Source organism: Phalangium opilio, unplaced genomic scaffold (assembly GCF_054372755.1).
Source record: "Phalangium opilio isolate 3A_F unplaced genomic scaffold, DU_Popi_V2 ptg000070l_1, whole genome shotgun sequence".
Lineage (NCBI taxonomy): Eukaryota > Metazoa > Arthropoda > Arachnida > Opiliones > Phalangiidae > Phalangium > Phalangium opilio.
The window spans coordinates 8,856,701-8,880,517 of NW_028324182.1; the positions used below are offsets into that span (position 1 = coordinate 8,856,701).

General features: G+C 37.6%; 2 protein-coding genes across 4 annotated transcripts in view; one reads left to right on the top strand and one right to left on the bottom strand.

Moving 5' to 3' along the window:
- Nucleotides 1–23,817, top strand: part of LOC149661414 (uncharacterized) — a 318,208-nt gene that overhangs the window by 173,062 nt on the left and 121,329 nt on the right. For both annotated transcript variants that reach the window (XM_089842931.1, XM_089842929.1), the window contains exon 5: nucleotides 13,906–14,077. The gene's annotated coding sequence lies outside the window, so the exon portion shown is untranslated. The remainder of the gene's footprint in view (nucleotides 1–13,905; nucleotides 14,078–23,817) is intronic.
- The window catches only part of LOC149661415 (neural cell adhesion molecule 2-like), a 78,383-nt gene that overhangs the window by 43,697 nt on the left and 10,869 nt on the right, over nucleotides 1–23,817 (bottom strand). The window lies entirely within an intron of this gene.

Genomic DNA, 23,817 nt, shown 5'->3' on the forward strand with positions numbered 1-23,817 from the left:
AAAAGTGAGTGAGAGAGAGATGAAGAGAGAGAGAGAGAAAGGAAATGACGTAAAAACTACACAGTACCAGAAGGGGAAGGAAATATGAGGGGTGGAAGATTGAGATGAGTATAAGTTAGTTTTGCCCCATCTTCGCGTCTGTGTTCCGACGTACTTTCAGTGCAAGGTTGGGGGCGGTCGACTTAATAAGGATTGGTCTATTTCCTAAATGAATAATCGCCTTCTCGCTATATGTATCTCATCTTAGCAGTGAGTGAGACCCTCTCGGAAGTTAACTAGATGATGTAAGATTGTTAGATATGTTTCATAAGTATGACATTTATAAAACTACTAAGAACTCGTTTGAGAATGACAGTGAGACTTGAAAGTCCATTAAAATCATGACACGAAATTATGGTGCGAAATTTGGTATTTTTTGAGAGACTTCTTATTTCAACGTGGTTATATCTGATCTTACAAGAGTGGTAACAAAAATATCATTATTCTGGCCCCTAGTTATACTTAGCCTTTTTGGTTGGGAGCTTTTAGCGGACAAACCACTGTCGCTAACTGATGAGCTTATTGTTGCATCCGTCGAAAGACCACAGCTGTCGCCGGACTTCTAGTGAGGATAGAATGGTATATAGGGGAGACGTGGAATGTTTTTCCTTTCTGGGAATGAATCGGCTTGTGGTAGTTTAGGTTAGTACCGGATGGAGTTGGACTTGGATAATATAACTCGTATCTGTGTGAGATTATATCGTTGTAAATGGTTAAGAACGTGCTATTTAAATACTGTTCATGGTCCTAGATAATAGCTTTAGTCTGTGGTAAAATCTTAGGGTGAAAAATGGTTCGGGTTTCGCCTGAGCCAATAATATAGGTGGCCCCATTAATATTTGTTGTTCTTTTCTTGCTTGCAAATGGAAAGAGATCTATTTCGGCCGTCGCGCTGCTTTAGTACGTCCATTTAGGCTTCATGAATAAACTCAAAGTAGGGACCCGTGTCCTTAGAAATACAGTCCTTTTACTTAGTATGAATACGTTCTATTATCTTGAACATTCTCTCTTCCTTTTTCTCTCGCTTTTCTTTTTCCTGAACTCAAGGCCCTTCCTAGAGTTCGGACCCCTTTTTCTTCCACTTACCGCTGCGGCGCGGCAATGGACATCCTGCCATCCCGCCTAGAGTTCTCTCTCCTCTTTGACGCGAAAGGAGCTATAGCTACTCTATAAGAGATCTCCTCGTTAATTATTGAGATAAATGAAAGTAGGTTCTCCTCTTTTTTTGCCACTGGCCAAGTCACCAAGGACTACCTACTCAACTTGGAACTCACCCTCGTATAAAGCCTTTTTTTCTGTCATTATTTTTCCCTTTTCTCTTTGCGCATATACACAGTGTGGTTAAGGTCAAAGAACACAACAAGTTCTGCGCAAGTGGTCGCGAGTAGCCCGAGAAGTATAAACATTGTAGGAAAATCAATGCCAATTTCTTCGTGTTAATTTCTTCACTGAGTTTTGCGATCCGAGCCACTCTGTACTGAATTCAGACTTAACTAAGGGTTCTAAACGGATAGGGGTAGGCTACGACAGAAAGGGGTCCCAAAAAAGGGACATTACAAGTTGCTGATAAGACTGTTTTGGTTTTATACCGAGGAATATTAGTGGTCCACCAAAGTCCAAACCAAACCAAAACTAAAGTTGAGTCTGTGTCCGTCTACTCGAAAAAGAACTCTTACCCTTATCTTTTTATTTTACTCCATAACTTTCCTTTTTCTAATGTGCGTGAAAAACATTTTCCTACACAAAAAAATTCTAGCTTATCGCAACGTTAACATTTACGACTCTAACTGAACGATATTTATGTTTTACACGCTGCAATGATAGACGAATTTTAGATATGAATAAAATTAAAACCGGCCTTCGACATAAATTGCGGTTTTCGAAGTTCTTGGTTGAGTTAGTTGAAACGTAAGTCGCTATAGGAAGCAAAATGTTTTCCGTCTATCTCATCTGAATTTGAAATAATAACGAAGCTGATTAGGATTCAAATTTGAGTTTCTTGAAATAACGAAATTCTCGCTTCCTTTACAAACAATTGTATTCAACCAGAACTTTTTCAATTTTTCAATTCAAGGGTGAAATACTTTGGGTTGTTAAAATTGTAATTTTCTCGGATGTATATGTATGTACAAGCTGTTTCCATACAAGCTTTTTCTCATTATATAGTTAACCTAGCCCCAGGGTAGAGTTGGCGAAGCTCAACAATCGGTTTTTGCGTTTTGGGGTTTTCCTAAATGAAACTTCCCTTCGTTATTAATGACAAAAATTCCTTTTCGAGGAATAAAGGAATGTCGTTATTGCCCAAGCTAGACCCAAGTTTAACTCCCAGCGCTGCAAAATTTAACTTATATGTACCCCGTTAGAGCTTTTGAGCTTCGTATACTTGGGAGCAACGGAAAAGAAAGAAAGGCATGGGGGGGTTTGCGGGATTAGGAAGGAAAGAAGGCGTAGCGCATTATGTAGTCTTTTTCTTTTGGAAAACCCGGTTGTCGTCGTTTTCGCTAAAATGATGTTGAAAATTCTCTAATTATCCTCGAATCTAGGCCTCACATGTAGATAATATGGGGAAAGGGTTGACGTACTCCCTTTCGGACTCGTTCGCACAATGAATGTTATTGCGGATCTCGGTTCAAACTTCAAAAACGTCCAAAATAATCGGGGTAAAAAGTATATCGTGTGAACTGGGCGTTATTTGGGAGAACAAAAAAATTAAGCCAAACTCTGGTGGGAGTGTAGCGTGAGGACAGTTGAACCTAGAAACTCCGTAACAACCGAAAATTTGAAGGAGCTCGCATTCCCTAATGTGTTTTGTTGCTCAACCGTAATAGCGGAAGTCTTCGGATGAAGGAGTCTCATCTTCCCATCTAACTCTTCTCCATCTTTCCTTCGTACGGGTTTTCTTTAGGTTTTCTCGGCTTTACATAATTAAAGGGTACCGTGTTCTTGCCAACTAAAGTTAGTCGTCGCTCGATCTCCAACAAACCTTCAGTTAAGAACCTCGGTCCATTTTTGCCCTCACCCTATCAAGTTTCACTTCCGCTCTTCCCGTATTACGTATTCTCTAATTGTTTCATTAAGATGGCCTATCTTGGTTCACCGTGAGATCGGACATCGTCTCTTCTTGAATATTGCGTTTTTATTCGCACGGAGATATCTAAATACTAAGCGTCCGACACCTCTTGGGCGTTCTCAAGACTCAAGTTCTCTTTTGTTTTGTAGCCTATCGCTGGCCAAGGCTTAAGACTGATATGATGGAAAGAGTGAATAGTACCATGGTCTTCGAAGCGAGAGCTTTGAGCTATACACTAATGGCGGAGGGTATCTTCTAAGAATTTTACGAGGTGACAGCAACCAACTCCCTCTCTGTGATAGTTTTTAGTAATTACCAACGGTTTATTGTGGTACACATTTTGCCTTAGTTTATTTCCCCTTGGTTTGAAAGTTAAGTTTTCGTCGTCTGAATTTTATCTTAGATTTAACACAGCTGAAATTTCTCGAAAACAAATTTAATATCGTCGCTTTGGACCCGTTTTAAGTGTCGAGAGAATTTCTAATATTTTGTTATGCATAGAAGCGCCCCTGTAAAATTAGTGCTGGACGTAGAAAATTGGTGTTTCTTGTTTATAAAATAAGTTTCGCGTCTTTAGGTGTATCGTTTAAGAAATGTTTTTCATCAGACCTTAAAATGAATTTTGAACGCATTAAGAGTGAATAGAGAAAAAGCGGAAAATGTATGAGACGTATAGGCCAATCCCTATCCTGGAACCTTGCGATTTCGCTGCCTTCTTCGGATAAAATAGCTCTTATACGTTTTTATGACGCCTTCTCTATAGCTGCAGTATTTCTGCGCTTCTTAAACTAAAAAAAGGCGAGAAAGAACGAAAAATGCAATCAAAGAAAGTGCACAACGTTCAGCTCTCTTCTGAGCACCCAAAATAAAAAAAACGCGAGGGAGAAGACGAAAATGCATATAACCATCTTCTTCTTGCGTGAATCCTCCAGTTGAGCGGGCTTTGGAAGAATGAATACCCCTTCCACTCATACGGGGATGGGTTGCGCGAAACGCATTCCCGCCATAAGTTAGTAAGGCGTCTTTCGGATCTTAACCTTAACCGCGGAAAACTCGTCTCGATGTGGCTACGGGAATAGCTCCCCAATAAAGGAAAAGTGCCCTCAAACGCCGCGATGCGCTGCGCTACCAGAAATGATTATACTCGTAAAGCGTCCCCTCTTTTCTCCTTAAGGAAAAAAATAGAGACACGCCGTAAAATCCTTACCGTTACCGCATTGGATGGGTACCCTATCCTATAAGAGAATTTACCGAGAATGATGGGGCCAAAAAAAAAACCTTCACTCAAATAGACTTTATAAGTCTTCCCGTATGTGTGCCCTACCTGGGTTTGATTTTACGGCTCGTATATGTGGTTGTTATGTGCCCGTGGAAGAAAAATCCATGCTTGGTACAATTACTTTTCAAGTGTATAGCGGGATGCATTTCTAAATTACTATTACAGCGCACTTGCTTAAGACGAAGATCCCTTTTACAAAGTCTGTTGAAATATTTCATCTACGGTATTTTCATATGGACACGTATAAGAGTATTTTTTACATTTCTATAACCAGCTATTCGCAAGCTGTCATCGTGTGTCTGTATCAGCAGGGAATCCGGAAGAAGCGAAAATTGGGATGAAATTAGAAATAAAGCCGGGCTCTTAATGACGTCGTACGTAGGATCCTCGAAACTTAAATTGCTTTTACCAATAATAGAGATTTACGCCAAGCTCCTCTCGTTTCGTGATAGTAATAAGAACCATCCTTTCCAGCTGTTTTCGAAAGAACTCTCAGAGCCTCCAACTTTTCCCAGTGTTCCCATCTTTTTATACTCCTCCCACTTCGGCGCGTGATCTTAATTTATTAGCAAATGCCCGACCCTTTTTTTTTACTTTTTCAACGTTATATTTATTACCAAAAAAGCATGTATAAAATTTAGTTCTAGATTAATTTAAGTAATCAGTGTAATTTTAAAAATAAGGAACTGTTTATTTATTACGACGAAATGGTTTTTAGCTCGCAAAATAAACAGAATCAAAAATCATTTTTGAGGTCATTACAGTCGTAATTTGGGTTTCCTTTCGAATGTTTCTATCTTTCAGTGGACATGCGCGGCGTTTTTTAACTTGGTGCAGGAAGAATATTGGTTTAAAGGTGGCGAAGGGAGTAAGGATTGGGAAAGACTTCCTACATACGATTGAATAAAAAGAGTTTTCTATGTAGACTGTAGAACGCCGCCAAGTCGGCCTTCAAACGAAGGCTGATGACTTTTGGAAGGAAAATTGGTTACTCTACCTTGGATACCGTGGCCTAGTGGTCGATCCATAGATATCTAAAGAACTTACATAATAACCTAACGATTAATTTTATGTCTTATTCAATATTGAATGATACCTTTTCACGAATCGCTTAAAAACCGAACTGCCAGCGAAAAGAATTTTGTATTGTGTCTGCCTTATCCGAATCTATTATACTTCAAATATCCATGTTTGGAGCCTAGTCCTAGTTACCATTTCTACCCGCGTAAAGTTTTATGGCACTGGCAAGTATTTTTGTGGAACTATGACCGTACTGCGGCTCTTAAGCCTTTCTTTTTGCTCGAAAACGCCATAACCCCTCTTGGGAATACAATTTTTGAACGTGTTCGTTACCCCCTTCCTCTCTCCCTTCTTTTTCCGTCCGAGTTAGTTTTACGGCTTCCAAAGCGTTTCTCTATACATCACCTAGGTCAAAAAAGAACTCAATGATGCCACCGCCTCTGGATGTACTTTATGTTTTTGTTATTTTCCAAAACTAGCCATTTTCCATTTCGAGCTTTAGAGAGGAATTGTTTTCATCCGTCGTCGTATACATCTACAATCCCTTTACATTATACTTTGTTAGCCTTAATTTATTTGTTACTGGAAACTATCTTACTTTCTGTGAATATTTGAGGTGGTAATTGGGAATTGCTGGAATGCATCCTTGAAAGGATGCAAGCGGAATCAAAATTCTAAGTGAATTAATAAAATCAAATTCTAGGTTTATTCAGAAATATTTGAGAGATAAAGCTAGATTTAATAAATTACTTATGAACCCTCATAATCTGGTTCTGGTAATTGTGCGGAGAGTTCTATCTGTGGAGAAAGAACAGTTCTGTTGAACACTAGTTTGTTTACTTTTTCATTGACTATTTAAACTTCTTCGGAATGGACTATGTAGTCGCTTTTTGCCGCAGTTACCATTGCATCCTTCATCTTTGTCTAGACTCCGGAGTGAAATTCAGGTCATTAATAACGAAATTTCTTTCAGACTTTGACGTTTGAAGCTATTTCTTTCCCTCCCTTTATCACTGTTAACTCTAAATAGGTTCGCTTCCATTCGGAAATTTCGGTCTTTCTATAATCGATCTGGACATCTTGTCAAATTCAATCCTACCATGTTACTGTAAATGTAATTACATTTTGTACATCCAGGAGAAACTACAAGACTGTATCGATGATCAAAGGGGTAGTATCAGTTGTGACGTTCGAGACTGTCGCCCCAATTTGGAACTGTTCCTTGGCCCTACGTAATATTACGTAAAAGGCTTAAGCACGCGATAATTCGTGAAATTTTCGTTCAATTTTCAAGGACGAAAACTTTTGTACGAGGCTTAAGATTATACTTGGAAACTATGTGACTCAGCGCTTTGACGGCTTCGCAATTAATTGGAACGAACCCGTGATAATGACATAATAATTTAAAATACTTTGTAAATGTAATTAGTCTTGGAGGAACCAATTTTAACGGCTCTTGGTGTAGTGGGTGTATAGTTTAAGTCGAAAACTAGAGATCGTTAGGCCTCGGTTGTTGTAGCGTAAACGAAACTAATATCCGTCGAGCGTGGTTTATTATATGAAATTGGATGGCTCGGAGAACAACGTCTAATTACCATATTCATAGCTGTAAAATTCTTGGCCTAAATTTTGTTTAGGAATTTCCATACTTTAAGCCTATCGCGATTTTAACTAAATTAAAAATAAGAATATGTAATATAAATTTAATAAGAATTCCCCATTATTAATTTTATTTAAAGATATTATAATCACCACAAATTTATACCTTGTTCTAAATTTGACGTGTTGGAATCGAAAAATTAATTCAGAACCCTATGAATATTTTCAATCTTCATATTGCTTCAAAATTAAGCTTGGAAAACAACTAACTCGATGCTATTCTAGAACATTTTCACACGGATATGTTCCATTTTTTTAAATGAAAATTTAAAGGCATACTTTAGAAGTTCGGTAGAAGTTTAGTAGAGAAAATTGTAGAAAAAAGTCTATGAATTTCGCCTATTTTATGGTCAACAAATGTGGCTGTAGAAGTTTCCCCAAAACATAATAATAAACAGTGGCCATTTAAAAGTTTAGTCTATCCGTATAGAACTCCAAATCGCGTCGTACCTTTTAGAAATGGGAAGAGGGGGAAACGTCTGGTCTATAAAACTTTTAAAATTTACTTGGAGAAAAGAGAGGATGAAAATATTTCAAAACTAGTCTACCTACATAAACCTACTTTTCATCCATATTTTTGGAGAGCTAGAATACTTTCCCAATTTATATTTTACCCCCGAAATAAATTGGAAAGAATAAAATATATATAAAATTTCATCTGTTTGGGGCTTCCAGTCCCATCACAATTCTTATAGAGGTTCTCTCCTATTCCCATCTTTTTATTCTCTATACACACATATATATATTTTTTTTAGAAAATGGAAATTTATGTTGATGGTGCGGAATAAATCATATCGATCTATTTTCCTTGGCATCTTTCGTAGGAGACAAAAAAGGACCAACCAATCCAAATTCTCTTCTCTTTCTTTTCTATACTTAAGTTCACTGTCACCCGTGACTGCTATCAAAGGCTTAGAGAACCCTTTCATCACCCTTCCCCTACTGTAGAGTATCATCATAAGTAAATTATAATCCGTAATAAGTTAAACGAAGTGTCTTCTCCAATTTCGTTTTAATGTAATTTAAATTACCTTTAAAATTTAAATGTATTTATATTTACACAAGCGAAGATTTCCTGGTACGTGATTTTCTTTGAAACTAACTTATTACAATTTATTTATTGACTTATGATAACGTTTATATACAAGGTTTCTAGCCTTAGCCTTAGCCTTAGCCTTGGTCGTAAAAAAGGGAGAAAGAGAATCATTTATGTTTAGAAAGAAAAAGGGGTGGGCTTTCAATAAATAGCCTTGAATCCGGCGCATATTTTTCGGGGGAGGGAATATGGGCCAGCGTTTATATAAGCCAAAATACGGAATCATAGCTTCCTTGCCTTTCTTATATCGGAAAAGGGTTATTTATCTTCTTTTTCTCATCCTTATAAAAATAAAGTTTAATTTAAAAATTGCGAGAAGGCGGGAGATGGAAAAATATTGCCCATGTATATTGTCATATAGTTGCAAGAACTCTTCACTTTGCTTTATGTACCTTCCTTCATCCAAAGATGCTCGTGTGTAGGCGAATTTATTTTTAAACGTAATAATAGAAGTATATAAACCAGATATTATGAAAAATATTTATTTTTATGTTAAATAATATAATTCCGTAGTATCAAATGGGAAAATATTTTTGATACAAAGTTCTCATCTCCTGCATAACGTCAGTTTAATTTACTTCGGTCAATCTATATAAATATCATTTTAAGAGAAGATACGATAAAATGTTGGTATACCGCAGTTTACTTTTCAATCATAACATTAAGAGAAAATGAATAGCCTCGTATTTTCTTAGACATATCATTATTCCAGCAAAATGGCATTCGAACAATTTTTTTTCTCTTTTTATAAACGACGTTACTACCAAAATGATATAACATCACATTCAATCTCTTTAGCATAATATTAACCAAATATAAAGTGGTTAGATTTAATAAAACTCTTATGGGGGAGTAAATACATTTTTTTGCTATATATTTTTTTATATGAAGTTTTCTAGAGCGATTTTTATTGAAAATGAGTTATGTAATGTAAGTAAGGAAAGCCAACTTTTAGGATTTAAATTCTCCGTGTTATTTCAATACGCGCCTGTAAAACTGTTTCACCCACTGAGCTTTATTGCGCATGTTAAAGACAGCATTCAGGGGTAGCTTGGAAATCATTTTCCACGGTGCATTTCTTCAGCGTATTTTAGTATACTTTACCCTAATAATGAAGCATGTTCTTACTTAAGTAATCTTATACTGAAGTACCCTTGCGTGGAACTACTTTGATAGTTTCTTAATCTCGAAACGATCTTTAAACGGACTTCCTCATGAGGTTTTTTTTTTTTACCATCGTCTTTTTCTACTTATTCCTTAAAGTCCGAGGGAGTAATAACTCTCAGAATTCATTTAAATCGATTACGAATTACGTGTAATCATTTCACAGTATTGATTTCAATGATTGCGTACTTAGTACTCTGAAAGGTACAACGTGTACAGTACTCGACTACTCTATAAGTGACTATTCCCTCGATGCAACCATTCCCATTTCCTCTGGAATTTGTCGGTATAAGGCATAATTATAGTAGTTCTTTGAAAATATTTTGCTTTTTATCTTGCTATTAAGAAAGTGGGGCTGGAGAAGGTAGGCTACTTTTTTTGAGGTACAAGTTATTTAAGTACAGTGTGGGTCAAATCAAAATCCTTAGTGGTGAAATAATCACTTCATTGATTTTTCCCCATTCCGCATCTTCGTAGAACCAGAAGTACTGAGCTAACCAAATTTTTCACTCGGCGAAAGTGAATATTCTTGATAACACAAGAACGGTTGGCCCTCTAGTAGCGGTTTCTGAATTTTCCCTCCAAAACGTGAGACGCTAGCGATGGTAGACGGCCGAACTAGATTCAAGGAGCCGCGTCCGTGTTCGGCCGCTTTAGGTTGAGGGGAAGGGGGTAGGAAATGTTTTTGGAACTCGACCAATTTTTTTCTCAGTAGTGTAGGCGCGTGGGAAGCGGCATAAAATCCTCAAATTTGTTCACTAGTGCCAGGATCTACTATCAATGCTAGAGCCCTTCACTTTTAGTCTCATCTCACTTCTGGTAGAACCTAGAGTGAATTTTTGTACATACACCACCCTTAGAGCCACTTTAACCTAGCCTTAGGAAATAACCATTTTCAAAAGGACAATTCTTATATGGTGTTTCCGGTGGGCCCTTCTAATAGCGGTATGGCGTGAGTCTTCGAATCTGTCTTAAATCAAAATCTAGAGTTCAAAGGCGAAGGAGTGAGTTCCTCCACCCACTAACTCTTATAGTTGGTTTTAAATTCATTTTTCCGTCCATACAGGTTTCTTTGAATTATTTCTAGATCTTCCATTTTAATATATACCTATATTCTTTATTGAAAGAGGTTACGAAACACGCTATGGGAGGATGCTGTATATTTTATTCTTTAATAATCGGAATCTTTTGTTTAGTTTTCTGTCTCTGGCGGCTATATTTAAATTGAAAATCATTACCGAATCCACGTAAAGTTGAAAATATTCTTGGTTCAAATATTTCTGAATATTATTTTACTTATTATTCTCAGAATTTCATTAAGTATGTATTTTGATTATAATGAATTTATCTCGTTATGGTATATTTGAAGTTTGTACCTTTTTACATTAATTCCAAATTTAAAACAAATTAGAAATTAATAACTAACTCGAAAAATTCCAGTTTAAACTTGTAAATTTTTGATTGAACTAATTAATTTAAAATATATAGTACTTGCATATTGATGAATTAACTGGTAAATTTCATTTGTTCACGAGAGTTAATAAAGCAAAAGGGTTTTTTTAAGATCAAGGCAAATATTTAAATAATGTTCTCCTATATGGATTTTAATCGAAATATTTTTGTCGGATAACTTCAGGCGGTCCTTTTTCAAAACGGAAAATTTGTCCCTGACCCCTTGTTGAAATACTGTAAAGGTTCTTTGGAATGCATGCCTGTATGAATATTTTAAGAGCCGTAGAATTATCTAGAGCTTTAGAAATAAGGCTAAAAGTATTGTTAATACACAAAGATAATATCATGAACGGAAGTTTAATTTCCAAAGTTAGATCTTCTATTTATATCGCGTTGTGTTACTTGGAAGAATTTCAAGACTACGCGATGAAAGTTGTAGTATTTTATATACCATAGTAAGAAACTTATAAAACAACATTAAGAAATCCCAAAAGTAAAAAGAAAAGAAAATATTCCTGGGGTGTAGGAATAAACAGTGACGGAAAGATCTAACACTAAGCCTAGTTCGGGGATTTTCACCCAGGGAGTTATTTACAAGAAGCAAGGGAGGAAAGAGACCGAGAAATAGGTTGATAAGGTTAATACAATATGCTATGGCGAGGTTGGTGTCGTATTTTCTATTTCAGTCTAAACTCTGTGACGTAGTTCGTTCCATTTTGATCAAAAGTTCAAATTGTTAATTCTAGAGTTTAGATATTTATTTTGAATTATGAATATTATATTTTATGTATGCCGGAAGTGCTAAAACGACAAAGGAAACGTTTTCAACTTAAATTTGCGCTATCAACCTTTCCTTTTGTAATCGGACTAACCTCGTAGGGCCTACTATTTGGGACCCATTTTCTGCAATTCAAATCCGTATTTATACTGGCGCCCGAGAACATTCCGGGATTTTTGCAGTCGCCTGATCGCTTGCTCGCTGGCTGTATGGTATGGCTACGTGCGCCCGGAGGATTGAGAGCGCTTAAGATGGTGGAAAAATCGCCGCGGGTCTTTTACTCCCGCTCTCTCTTTCTCTCTCTCTCTCTCTCTCTCTCTCTCTCGCTCTGCACTGCCATCCATAGTTTCGGGGGTCTTCTCTCCTCGGGCGATTTCATTCTTCTCTTCTCTCATCCCGATCGATAAGGAAGACCAAGAGAAGGGTAAAGAGAAAGAGAGATGCTACGCCGGAAAACCGTGAGCGCCATTCTGGGCCAAGCCAGTGTCTTCGTCCCGAATATTCCTGATGGGGAAAAATCTCTTTCCTTTTGATATCTCATATCGCTTTCCAAAGTTAGGTTGACTTTTTAGCCAGCATTTTACGTGACAATTGAGATCCCTTGAGGATTTTTTGAAACGAATATTTTCCTCCCCGCTTCAGCTTTTTTTATCCCCTGGCCACTCTTTACTTTTCTGTTCTGCCTGTTTGGTCCGGGTGTCCTGGGAGCCTTTAAATAGTTGCGCTCATTTGCCTTTTGAAGCTAAAGCCTGGTTTTTCAGCGGCTAAGTACCTACCTTAAATCCCTTTCCCTTATTCACCAAATTGTCCAAGGGTGAGTTTTTATCTAGATCCGGCGAACGAAGCGTTTAATCCTCTTACTGTCCAGCCTTGGTAAATTGCGCGAATGCATTCACGATGGACGTTGCATGCTTAAATTCGCGTCTTTATCCACGTTGAAGCGCCGAATAAGAGAAAAGGCTTAAAGTGATTGATGTTGTCTCTATCTGTCGAGTTTACACCGTATTCATCCTGGTTAGGTGGGCATGGTACCATATCCTAGCAACCGTTGGGAAATAATTCTGAAAATTTTCCCCAAGTTATCCCCTGAAGGGATTCATCGATGGCTTTGCGAAGTTCGGTACGGAACCATCTCTCACAACCTAACACTTTTGTATGTGAATTGCAATTGGAAATGTCAAACTAACCTTAACTCTTTGGTTTGGTCCGAGCGTGCGCCGAGCACAGTGAAGCCAAAATGTGGCAGGGGGTTTCCTTATTGTGTATTATACTTGTGTCGCATCGTGGCCCACTCCCTTAGCGCGACCTACCTCACCTATCTCTCTTTCAATCCCTAACGAGGCGCTGAAGGTGATGGCACCCGAGCTTTTGACCTTTCGAGTCCCCATAACGAGTAACGACCGACTCTTTCGCCGAGGTGGATTTAAGATTGGAGGATTTCAAAAGACCCTCGATGTACGGGGTCTCCTTTTCTGTTGCTTCCCTCATCGCCGTTCCCTCCCTAAACAAATCCGAATGACTTTAATCGCGAAATATTTCCTCTCCTTTTGCTGATTCAGAATTTTCGTCCCCTGGTTTCCTTCCTTGTATGACCGTAAACACCGATGTCCTTTGGGTCTCGACAAGAAAACACCATTAGCTCTCTAATTTGTTTACCGTATTTAAATTTATTTCATTCCTACCACGTAATCATGGGTAAACACGTTCGTTGGAATCTCCGCGATCAAATTATCGATCGATAATTTAAAACCATCTTTTCTGGGAAAAATTTTCTAGATACTCGAAAGAGTTCAATGTATATGCTAATTAAGTGTCCGCCTGTAACAAAGGTTTATTGGGTAAAATTTATTGGGCTAAATTTATACTCAAATTAGTTCAAATTTCTGGAATGATGTTGCGGCTGAAGTTGTACTTGTTGGGTTACGTAAGTATATCTTCAAAAATTATCTGGCCTTACAATAAAAAATACCAAGCCTAAACGATTTTTAACGATACTTTCTCTCCACGAAAATCTCGGGGTATCCAGCTTAATCCATTGATTTTTTGGCAACAGAGAGAGGCGGGATCAAGAAAAAAAGACTCTTCATTAATATCTCGAGAGATTCATCTTTTTTCCTTCTTCTTTAAGGTCGGGTTGGGTTTCTAAGTTATTTTTATTTCGCCCTTTCTACAAAGTCATTTGGGAGCTTATTTTGCCGACCCCCTTGCAACCTCTGGGTCGTATATTTTTCTTCTTAAATAACAAAAATCCGATACATTTAGAAGTTTATCTTAAGCGAAAAATAGATAGTTTGCGAGTCTCGTTTTATCTTTATCAAGTCTAAATCTTTTACTTATTTTTGTTTCAGAATATAACGTTCTCTTCATGACTTGGAAAAGGGTCCCAGTGTTATATGAAAGGTAAACAACGGATGATACAGGCTGATAGAGAAATGTTAAAGATTCAACGTGTCAGAAGTGTACACAACACTCGACCTTTGAGGAATAACGGAAGCGCTTCATTTCCACAACATATCAAGGGTATGTGAATGATTTTCTTTTGTTTACAAGCTTCGAGCCATGTTACAAAAAGCGGTTTTTATCTGGTGATTCCAAGTTTTACGAAAAACGTGCCCGTTAAAATTTCATTTCCACTCCTTCCTTGAATATTTCTGTTTGCAAACCAAGGCTTATAGCTAGGGTGTTGCAGTGTACCATTTTATCCGTTCTGTAGCTAGGAATAAAGAATGGGTGTATTTTACAAATAACTAGAGGTAACCGCGAGCCAGCTCAAGATATTTTTCGAAGAAACTCATGCTATATACAGGGTGTTTGTGAAAAGTCCATCAATAATGAAAGGGCGTATTTATTGGGCCATTTTGAGTCGAAAATGTTCTATGACATTTTGCCGTCCGAGCCACGGTTTTCGAGTTATGATTTGAATATTTTAGGGATGACCCCTTCATTAAATTAGCGCTGTCTTTCAATTTCTTAATTAAATTTAAGGGGTCATCCGTAAATTACTCCAATCATAACTTGAAAACAGTGGCCCGAACGGAAAAATGTCATAGAACATTTTCGACTCAAAATGGCCCAATGAATACGCCCTTTCATTATTGATGGACCTTTCACAAACACCCTGTATATTCCGGAGGGTTTAGCTATGTAGTGATAGGTGTAAGTCCTTCCCGGATATTACTGTTACCCCCTGTACTCCGTTACTTCCCAATTCATTCATAATTCATTCGCGTACACCCTGTATTCAAAAACCACCGTGTCCTATAAGGACTGAATAATGCATTTTTGATATTTTTGCGGGTTTACAACATGTAAGCCTTCTTCCTCACTTCGGTAGAGTAGTTTTTCCTCTTTTTCTATTTTTTTTCTTGTGCCGAGTTTTCCCCCGCTTAGCTACTTCACTAAAAGCTCGTCGGCTATCGCGTCAATTTGATTTACCCTCAAAAAAGAGCAAAGATTCTCGGAGAAACTAAAATCTTACATATATCGAGAGCAAATACTGTGGAGCTGGGAACAAACTTTATTTACTGTCGCTTCTCTTTATGTTCGCCACGTTGGTAAATCGCGAAATAAATACTAAGTTTGGATAGGGTTTTTACATTGCGAATAGAGAGTTTTGTCCTTACAGTTGTGCGTATATCGTTTATATTTTTGCTTTAAATCTATTTTCGTACCTCTATCGACATTTTCCCCTCGACTTTGGCATTTTAATCATTTGGCATTGAGGAACACTCTATTATGATGTTTTACTGTTGGAAACATTATATCGGTTTGAAGTTAAAACAAATTACCCTAAATATGAAATTTCTACAGATAAAACTATCAAATGAAACAAGTTTTATTTGTGTTTTTCCGTGGAAGGAAATATTGGGGCTTATCGGTTCACTGAACTCGATTAATTTAGGGGCACGTACCCCAGAACCTAAAATATTTGACGAATTAAACCAATCATTCACCCTTAAAAGTGCATTACTTGCTATGTTATCATACCTTTGATAGTGGAAGGCGAGCAGACGCTATCTCGTTTTTAAAAGTAACCAGGAGAGGATGTTAACTTCCGTCATAGGGAAAGGGGTTGTCTGTGGGGGTGTAGAGGAAGCCACTAACGGGGAACTGGGAAGCTAAGGGTGGGAGAAGAAGAGAGGAAAGGGCCCTGTCACCGAAATCCTCCATTAATTGATCTGCCCATATTAGCTTGGACGTTTGATGTTACTCTCGAGACTTGATCCTGGGTGATCAACGTCTCCTTACTTTCTCTCTCCCTCTGTACGCTATTTCTGAAAACTTTTCTTTCCCTCGTTCTATAGCTGTGGTTGTGGCTTTATACGCTAGCCCTACCTTATCAATAAGTGATTATTTCCATTTTTTCCGAAGTTCTTTCTATCTATCGAAACTGTTTCCGATCGAAAAGACCCTTCTGAATAGAACGATCTCTTGCGTAAATTCGAAAGAAAATTTATCATTGCGTCGAAATTTTTAGGTCCCCTTCTAATTTCATCACTAGCTCGCCTGGCTAAACAAGTACGCCTTCTCGCGAAGGTCCCTCTTCTTTCCCATTTATGCCGAGAGTCTTTCGTAGCTCGCCTCTCTCAGACTCGCAATTTTTCCAACCATCGATCGACTTGGGAGGCGCGCTTGCCCACTTATTAAAATATTCTAACCGAAACTCTAATGAAGTAAACTTTGACCCTCAATTAAAGATAAGCGCGTTGACTTCGAAGCGCTTTAAGCCGACAGATACTAGATATTTGAACCCCCAAACGGACCCCCAATTTTTGAACCTTCCTGGATCAAATAACGAAAATGTATAGCGATGCCAAGTTTCTCCTTCAGGCCTTGGAAGTCTACGAGGACTAGAGTTTAAAACTATTGAACCGACAAGGGAGTTACGGAGGGGGAGGGGCGCGAAAGGGCTTTGGCCACGAATACTTGGATACCTTTTTACCCTCTTTTTCCGTAGAAACTTCTCCATCTCCGTCTCTCTTATCCTCCTACATTTCGGATTTTTCCACCTTTCTCTTTTCGTATCTCCGATAAGCCTTTGCCTTATTGTTGTTAGTTCGAGAGCGTAGTTTTATGGAGTGCCATATTTTTCGAGAGTCTTTTTCCCTGGCCCCATTTTAGTCTCCCGGTCTTCTGTACCTCCGGGCTATTTTTAAAGCGTTCCTCGCGATTTATGTCTCAATAAATTTGGACCCACGTCGTTTTGAGGTAGTTTCTGTTTTCCATAATTAACTACCATCGGATATATTTTAATTTGTTTCCGTGGGGTTGCCGAAGGAAAATAGATTATTCCTAAGATATTTTCCACTTGGAAAATGTGTTCCACATAATCATAGATTAAATTCCAGTAGAGAAAAAAAATAAATAAATAATGTTTTGTTAGCGTGGCTTTTATCATTCTCTTTGGGGAATCGCTTTATAGGGTTGGTTTTAATACTTAATCGTCGTAAAGGGAATGCTGCCGTTTCAACGTTAGAGCTTATTATATTGTTGTTGTGTTTTCTTCTCCGTTCCTTTCTACTCTATTTTTAAGCTCCTTTGTACGACGCCGCTACTAAATTCCCGTCTTTTCCCGCGCTGTTGTCAAAGCACCATCATCTTCCCTCTCAAGACTTATAATCAAGTTACGCGATCTTTGTTTGCGTTAAACGTTCGCTAAACCTAGTTCCAAGTTCGAAACTAAACGGAATTAAGCCTCGGTTCCACGACCGGAACGAGTCTTGCCTATTTTCATTATGTTTAGCGCAACTAACTAAACCAAAACGTACCGTAAATTTTTGTTTTCCGGTAAAGCTTTTCAAGGAGCGAGAGAGAGAGAGAGAGAGAGAGAAAATAAAGAGTACGAGAAAGTCGCCGCAGTTTTAATATTTGTAATGGAAATCTAATTTGACAGAGTGCGGTACGTCCTGAATTGCTATTTAATACATGAAACTCTTGCGAAAAGGTCCAGGGATCTGGAAATACCTGGGAAATTTTAGGGATTTTTTTTATTCCTCTTTCAGGTTTATTTTTAGAAAAACAATTAGAATTTTGGGTTGTCTTTTACCCTATTAAAATAGCGACTGTTACAAGAGAGAATGGAAGACAGGGAAATAAGAGTTACGCGTTTAGAATCTCGATTCTTTGAGTACATGCACGTATGGGAAGTAATTGAATTGCTAGACTGTATAACTCTAGACTGGATTTCATTTCTCGAGATGATTCTTCTCAGAGTCTAAAACAATTCACAATTCACGATACAATGTGTACGACATTCCTTAGTTGATATCATTGTATACTATTTGATTCTATATAGTCTTGGTGGAATTTTGCTCTCTGAAATACCAATAAAATATACTTTGCGTAGGCGTTTTCCCGACAAAGGTTCAACACGCTTTTATTCCGCCTTCGAGTCTCTAAATCACGTTATATCCACGATCGAGAAAGTTGTTTCGTATCCGTGATATTGTTTGCGTGAAGAAACCCAATATTTTCAGAGAATTAAATATGCACGGCTTACCATCATGAATTATGTATCAAAATCTAGTTAAACTAATGAATACAGTATATGCCTGCCGCGAGAAAATATTTCCATAGTCGGAGAAACGCTTCTCTATTTTAAGAGGAAGTGTAAGACGGGTATTCGTACACCCTCCCGCCCTCTCTTTCATTTCGTGCGTATAACCCTTATAGTTTTATATATTCCGTTAATAAATATTATAAACGTGCGGGAATCGGCCATCCGTGAAGCGGGGAGAACTTACATCTGGTTCTCGTGCACCGCCTGCAAGGTGCAAGGCCGCCGCAATAAACTTAAGTTTTGAAGCGAGAATTAAGCCAATATAGTTTCCGATCAATCCAACTGGTTGAAGTGAATGTTGGAGATGAGAGATATATACGAGGAATTTGGTTATAGAGAAAGGCCTTGACTATATTATGGTATCACTTCAAAATCTTATTATTGAGGCACCTACTGCGGAAGGATATTAATAACTACATTCCACTGTGAAATAGTCCTGGTAAATCAAATCAGTGTCGTAAAGTATTTGGGAAGTCTCCTACACCTTGTACATTTATTCGCCGTCCCCCTAACCGACCCGAGTTTCTCACGTTTGTGACCTCGAATAGAACGAAGCACGAAATCCTTTTACTTTTCGTATCGATAATACGCTTAAAGCAAACTTATCTATGGTTATCGTGCATTGACATATTCGCCAGTGACGCCGCATTTCCTTCGAAGAACACTTTGTTTCGCGATTAGCCAGGCGGGCGAAAAATCCCTAACTGTACTTTTACGTATTATCAACGTCGATAATCTATTTTCGGTTCTGATTTTATGATTGTGGCAAAGCGTTTGAGCGTGAAACGAACCCGTATTACGCTATTTGCCAAAGTAAAAGGTAATGATTTTTATCGCGCGAAAAGTACGTTAAATAACGGTTTGAAATCGTTTTAAAAAGGACTAGCTTGGAATGAAATATATTACTTCTATTTAGAGGATAAAAATTATTTGTTTCAGCTTATTCTTAGAAAGTTTCGGTTTCATAAGATTATTTTATAAGCAAAAGTTAAGTAATTCGCTGTCCAAAACAGTCGCTCCTATATGGTCAATTTTCCATAGAAATGACAAGGCGGTTCGTGATCCAACCCTTTATCCAGTCTCAAAGTAGATTCTTTTTGACATTTTCGGTTGGTCGCTTTGCTGCCGATTTGACATTTTCGGTTGGTCGCTTTGCTGCCGAGATCAAAATCTTGTTTCAACAACGTTTATTCTTAGAAAAAGAAACTATGATTTTCATTTTTATTTTTCACCCGTTTATTTTCTATGTATTTTCTCCTCGGAGGGATTTAATGATAACTGTAAACACGGATGAAAGTAGCCTACGTACGTCTTTTATAAAAAAATAATAGAAAGTTTCTTTTATTTTTCTGCGGAGAAATATACTATTTGGGATCAGTTCGGGAAACGAAATGTTTTCTTCCATATAAGAGGGTCCTTGTTAAAGCTAAAGTTACTGAAGCCAGGGACCTGAGGGAACCATCGTGCCAGGCAAAGAATGGTGGAGGAAAATCTTGATTCCTTCGTAATGGCTACGTGGAGCCCTTGGTCATTCAAGCCCTCCCCCCCCTTCTCCTTCCCCAGGCAGAACCTGTCTAATCTTCTGAGCTAAGTACTACTCTAGGGGAAAACTAAAAGTTTTTTAACTGAAGTAAGTTACGATAGGAACACGTATAATGTAATTAAATTTAAAAATTCTCATTGTACTATGAAATATCTTCAGTGGTGTATTTTGTAAGACAATAGTTTATTCTTTCCATTGAAAATTTACCTTTCTCCTTTAGGAGAACCTTTCATACAGATAATAATTTAGAATCTTTCCCTCCTTTTCCAATAATACCGATACATAACAGGTGTCCCATACTTGAAACCCGCAGTTTCGGTATAAGGGGCGAGACTTCAAGCTATATTTTCAGTAAAATAAAATTTCCGGGAATGTTTAAGAGAGCGGGTTCTCTCGCGAGGAATGATGGGGGATACTGTTATAATGGCGTAGTCGGTTTAGGTGTTTCTAATGGTTTATTCTTTCCACGGAATAGAGGGTGAGAAAAAACGTCGATAAGAGAAAACTGCGGGGACGCATTATGGGGTGGAGGGACATTTTCCTCGGTTTGGGTATAGGGATTTGAGCGAGAAGAAGTTCGCTGATTGGCCGAATTTTCGGGCTCTCGGATATAAAACGAATATAAGGGTATAAGGAGTATTTCTTCTTTTTCCTTCTATTTTTTTTTCTCTCTGGGCATCGAACTGCTTCCTCCCTGGTTCGGAATAGATGTTCCCACACGCCTCATTGTCGTTCTCTGCCAGTTCGAGATACCTTAGCCCGAGAATTCCGCTGAGACTTCGCGCTCCGGAAAAGAGGTCTGAAAAAAAGAGCCGCTGCTCTCTCTCTCTCTCTCGCTCTCAAAAGAGAAAAAATCGGCGTCTAAGCCACGGGGCTCTAGTGTAGGAACTGATGGGACGAAACAGAAAGAATGTAGAAAGAGGAGTTGGAGGATTATCCTTTGCTAAGGTAGCGTGAGAAACCAAACACGGATAGTGAAGTTTCAACTCCTCTCTGTTATTCTTTCTGGGTGGACGTAGGATGTAGAGTAGTCCATGGCCAGGATCATCCGGCCCGCCCGGAGAAGGAGACGCCGCCGTGCTGATGCTATCGATTTCTTGAATGTAGAATGTTTATAATGCGACGCTCGCTCTCCGACTGTCTCGCTCTAGCATCCCTTTCCATCTCTACACATACGTGTAGCCTTCATTTTGTATCTCCAATAATATTTCTGAGGAAGTTAGTGCATTTTCGTATTCAATCCACTTCGCATCGACTGTCTCTCGATATATATGATTGGGTGCGCGTCCCGTATAAGCTTCCAGTTTTCAATCTCCTGATTAAAATGTAACATGTTAGGGACTTTGATCTTTCCTGAACATCAAATAAGGGGGGGAGGAAACAAGGCTCGGCGTTTTAAATTAATTTTCACTAGAGTCATGGACGATCACGTTGAATTTTCATCACGTACATAGCTGCGCATCCATATTGTGTTTTAGCGGGGGTTTAGTTTTGTACGTGGTGTAATTTCAAGTTAACTTCGCGAAACGTTGCGGGATTTTAAAAATAAACCGGGAAAAGATGGTAATGTTCGCTTCGGTTTATTTTAAGAAAAATTTTTAAATATGCAGTATGGTTCGTATTAAAGAATTGAATATTTTCGATAGAAAACAAATAAATTAATTTTCTTTATCCCGTCTTCTGCAGGTGCAATTTTCTAATATTTCTCTTGTTATTTTTAAATTCATCTCCATAGTGTAATATTATTATTATTTTCTCTCTGAACCGCTCTGTAATTATAATTCCTATGCAATTTTACGATAACATTCTTAACATCTGCATCAAAAACTACTTCGCAAGATTTAAGTTTCATTAATTTTGCGTGATAAGAGGGGCAATCCAATTTTATCGTTTAAATTAATTAATGGTTAATAAAATATGAATGGCTCGTGTTTCACTCTCCCTTTCCGAGTAAAGCCTTGGAAAGAAAACTTTTGATCCTTTTAGGAGAAAATTTAGTTTCTCTCTTGTGTATTTCAATTGCTGTTCTTATCTCTTCAACGGCGAGATTTTCGAAAAGCGCAATTACTTTAATTATAGGCCCATCCATTTCGTTTCTCTCCTTCCCTTCTCTTCTCTCTCACTCCTTCTCTCTTTCTCTCTCTCTTGAATCCTTCGTATTTTCTTAATAGCGGTAGAACGTTGAAAAATACGAGTGTTTAGTTTTTAACTTTTTTTTAAAGCGCGTTAAGGGATTAGTTGAAATCGAACTTCAAAAGTTTTTGAGCTTTGAAGAAAAACAGTACGATGAAGGCCATAAGATTTATTTAATGGCAAATTTCATCTGTTATTCCTTAACATTAAAAATAATAACGAGCTCTGAACAATAAATGCAAAAACATTCGAGTTTACCCAAAACCCCACTGTATTTCTGCCTCGAGTAGTTTAAATAGTGTACACCAACGCCTAAGGGTATAAGGTAAATACTTCCCCCCAAAGTTAAGGTTTTTAGAGGAGGAGACTAAAAATCATGGGTTGTTTCTAGACGGTAAGCGCGCTTGTTGTTTTTCGTCTAGGTTCTTTCTTAATTCGTGCTTTTTCAAAATGACTTATTGATTTGTTAAAACCCCTAGTCTTGGTTCTGTACTGTACACTAGCTAAAATTCTTATTTGAAAATGAGAAACCATTTTTTTGGTAGCTCCTAAAAATAACGATGTTGAGAAGAGAAAAAAAGGGTTTCACAGCAGCAAAGTCGCTCCTCTTAATTGATAAGTCGTTTATTTTCGTTTTGAATAGACTTTCTTTTATTTTAAGGTACTCTTATTACTCTTCTCGTTGAGGACATTTGTTATTCCAGATCATGGTTTTAAATTTTAATCCCCAATGTTTTTTCTGTCTGCGAAAGAAAACATATATGCATTTTGTTCTAGAGCTTGTAGACATTTTTTCTCGTGTAACACGCAGTGCAAGTATGTTTGAGGGGAAAGCCTGATTATAGGCGGATTTGCTACTATGTATTTTCCCGTAGCGCCTGTAGAAGTGTTTCTGTTGCTGTACGTTAGTGTTCAGTGAACGGCTTTCATATAGGGGATGCAACTATTCATAGACAATATTTATAAATTAGTTTCATTGTTTTTCTTGAAGAAAGAACTGACAATAATAAAAAAGAGTTACCAACGTCAATGAAGTGCGGGTAAAATGGTGGGAAACTAGGACTAGAGTTTTTTTTACTTTTCACCCCTCTCTTTCTCTCTTCGAACGGTTAAGCGTTAATAATTAGTAATTCTCTCTGTTTGTTTAGTGGTCGTTAAGAATGTCAATTAGTGACTTTGAGAGAGCGGACGAAGGAAAAAAAAGTTCATTGGTAAATAGAGACTTAGTCGAGGTGGATCAATATACGCACTCGTACACTTCGTGTTATTGCATTAACTAAGACTTACTCTCTACTTCAAAGGGGGTTGGATATTTATTACTAACTTAAAATTCAGTTTCGTTCTGCCAGCTAAAATATTCATATATTGTTTTAATTCTCAATCCTCAAAATTTCTACTACGGTAAAAGGGTTATAATCGTATTAAATTTTGGGCAAGTATCCAAACCCTCCCATCGTTTCGCGCTTCTATTTAGCTAAGAGACACTCTCCCCGAGTTTGCATTAAATCAACACTTCTCTAATGAGCTCGCATTAACATTAATTTTGGAGTGTTCTGTATTTTTTCCTCCTTCCTTCTCTCTTTTCTCTGAGATTACGGTTATTTTTCTCTCAAATTTCTTTATAAAGAACTTGAAAAAGTAATGTTTTATTTAAGACACCATCCTTTGGTTTCAAAAAATGGACAAACATGGTTATGTTTAATTTTTGTATTAGTTCCAATTCCCAACTCGAGGCTTAATTAAAACGTCCATATTGGGATGCCGGGGAAGACGGAATGCCTAATTAAAATTATTGTAAAGATTAGTAATATTAACAGAATTAATGCATCTCTCCCTCTTAATTCTTCTCTCATTAATTAAGTAAACTTTGATATTTTTTAGTTAAAATAAAGAATTCCCCAAGCGAACTTTGATAACACACCTTTAATCTTAATCATTCAAATATATATTTTTTTCAAACTCTTAAATTTAAAAATTGAATTTAATCTGTCGTATTTTGTAGATATTCAATATTGATAGAAAGGA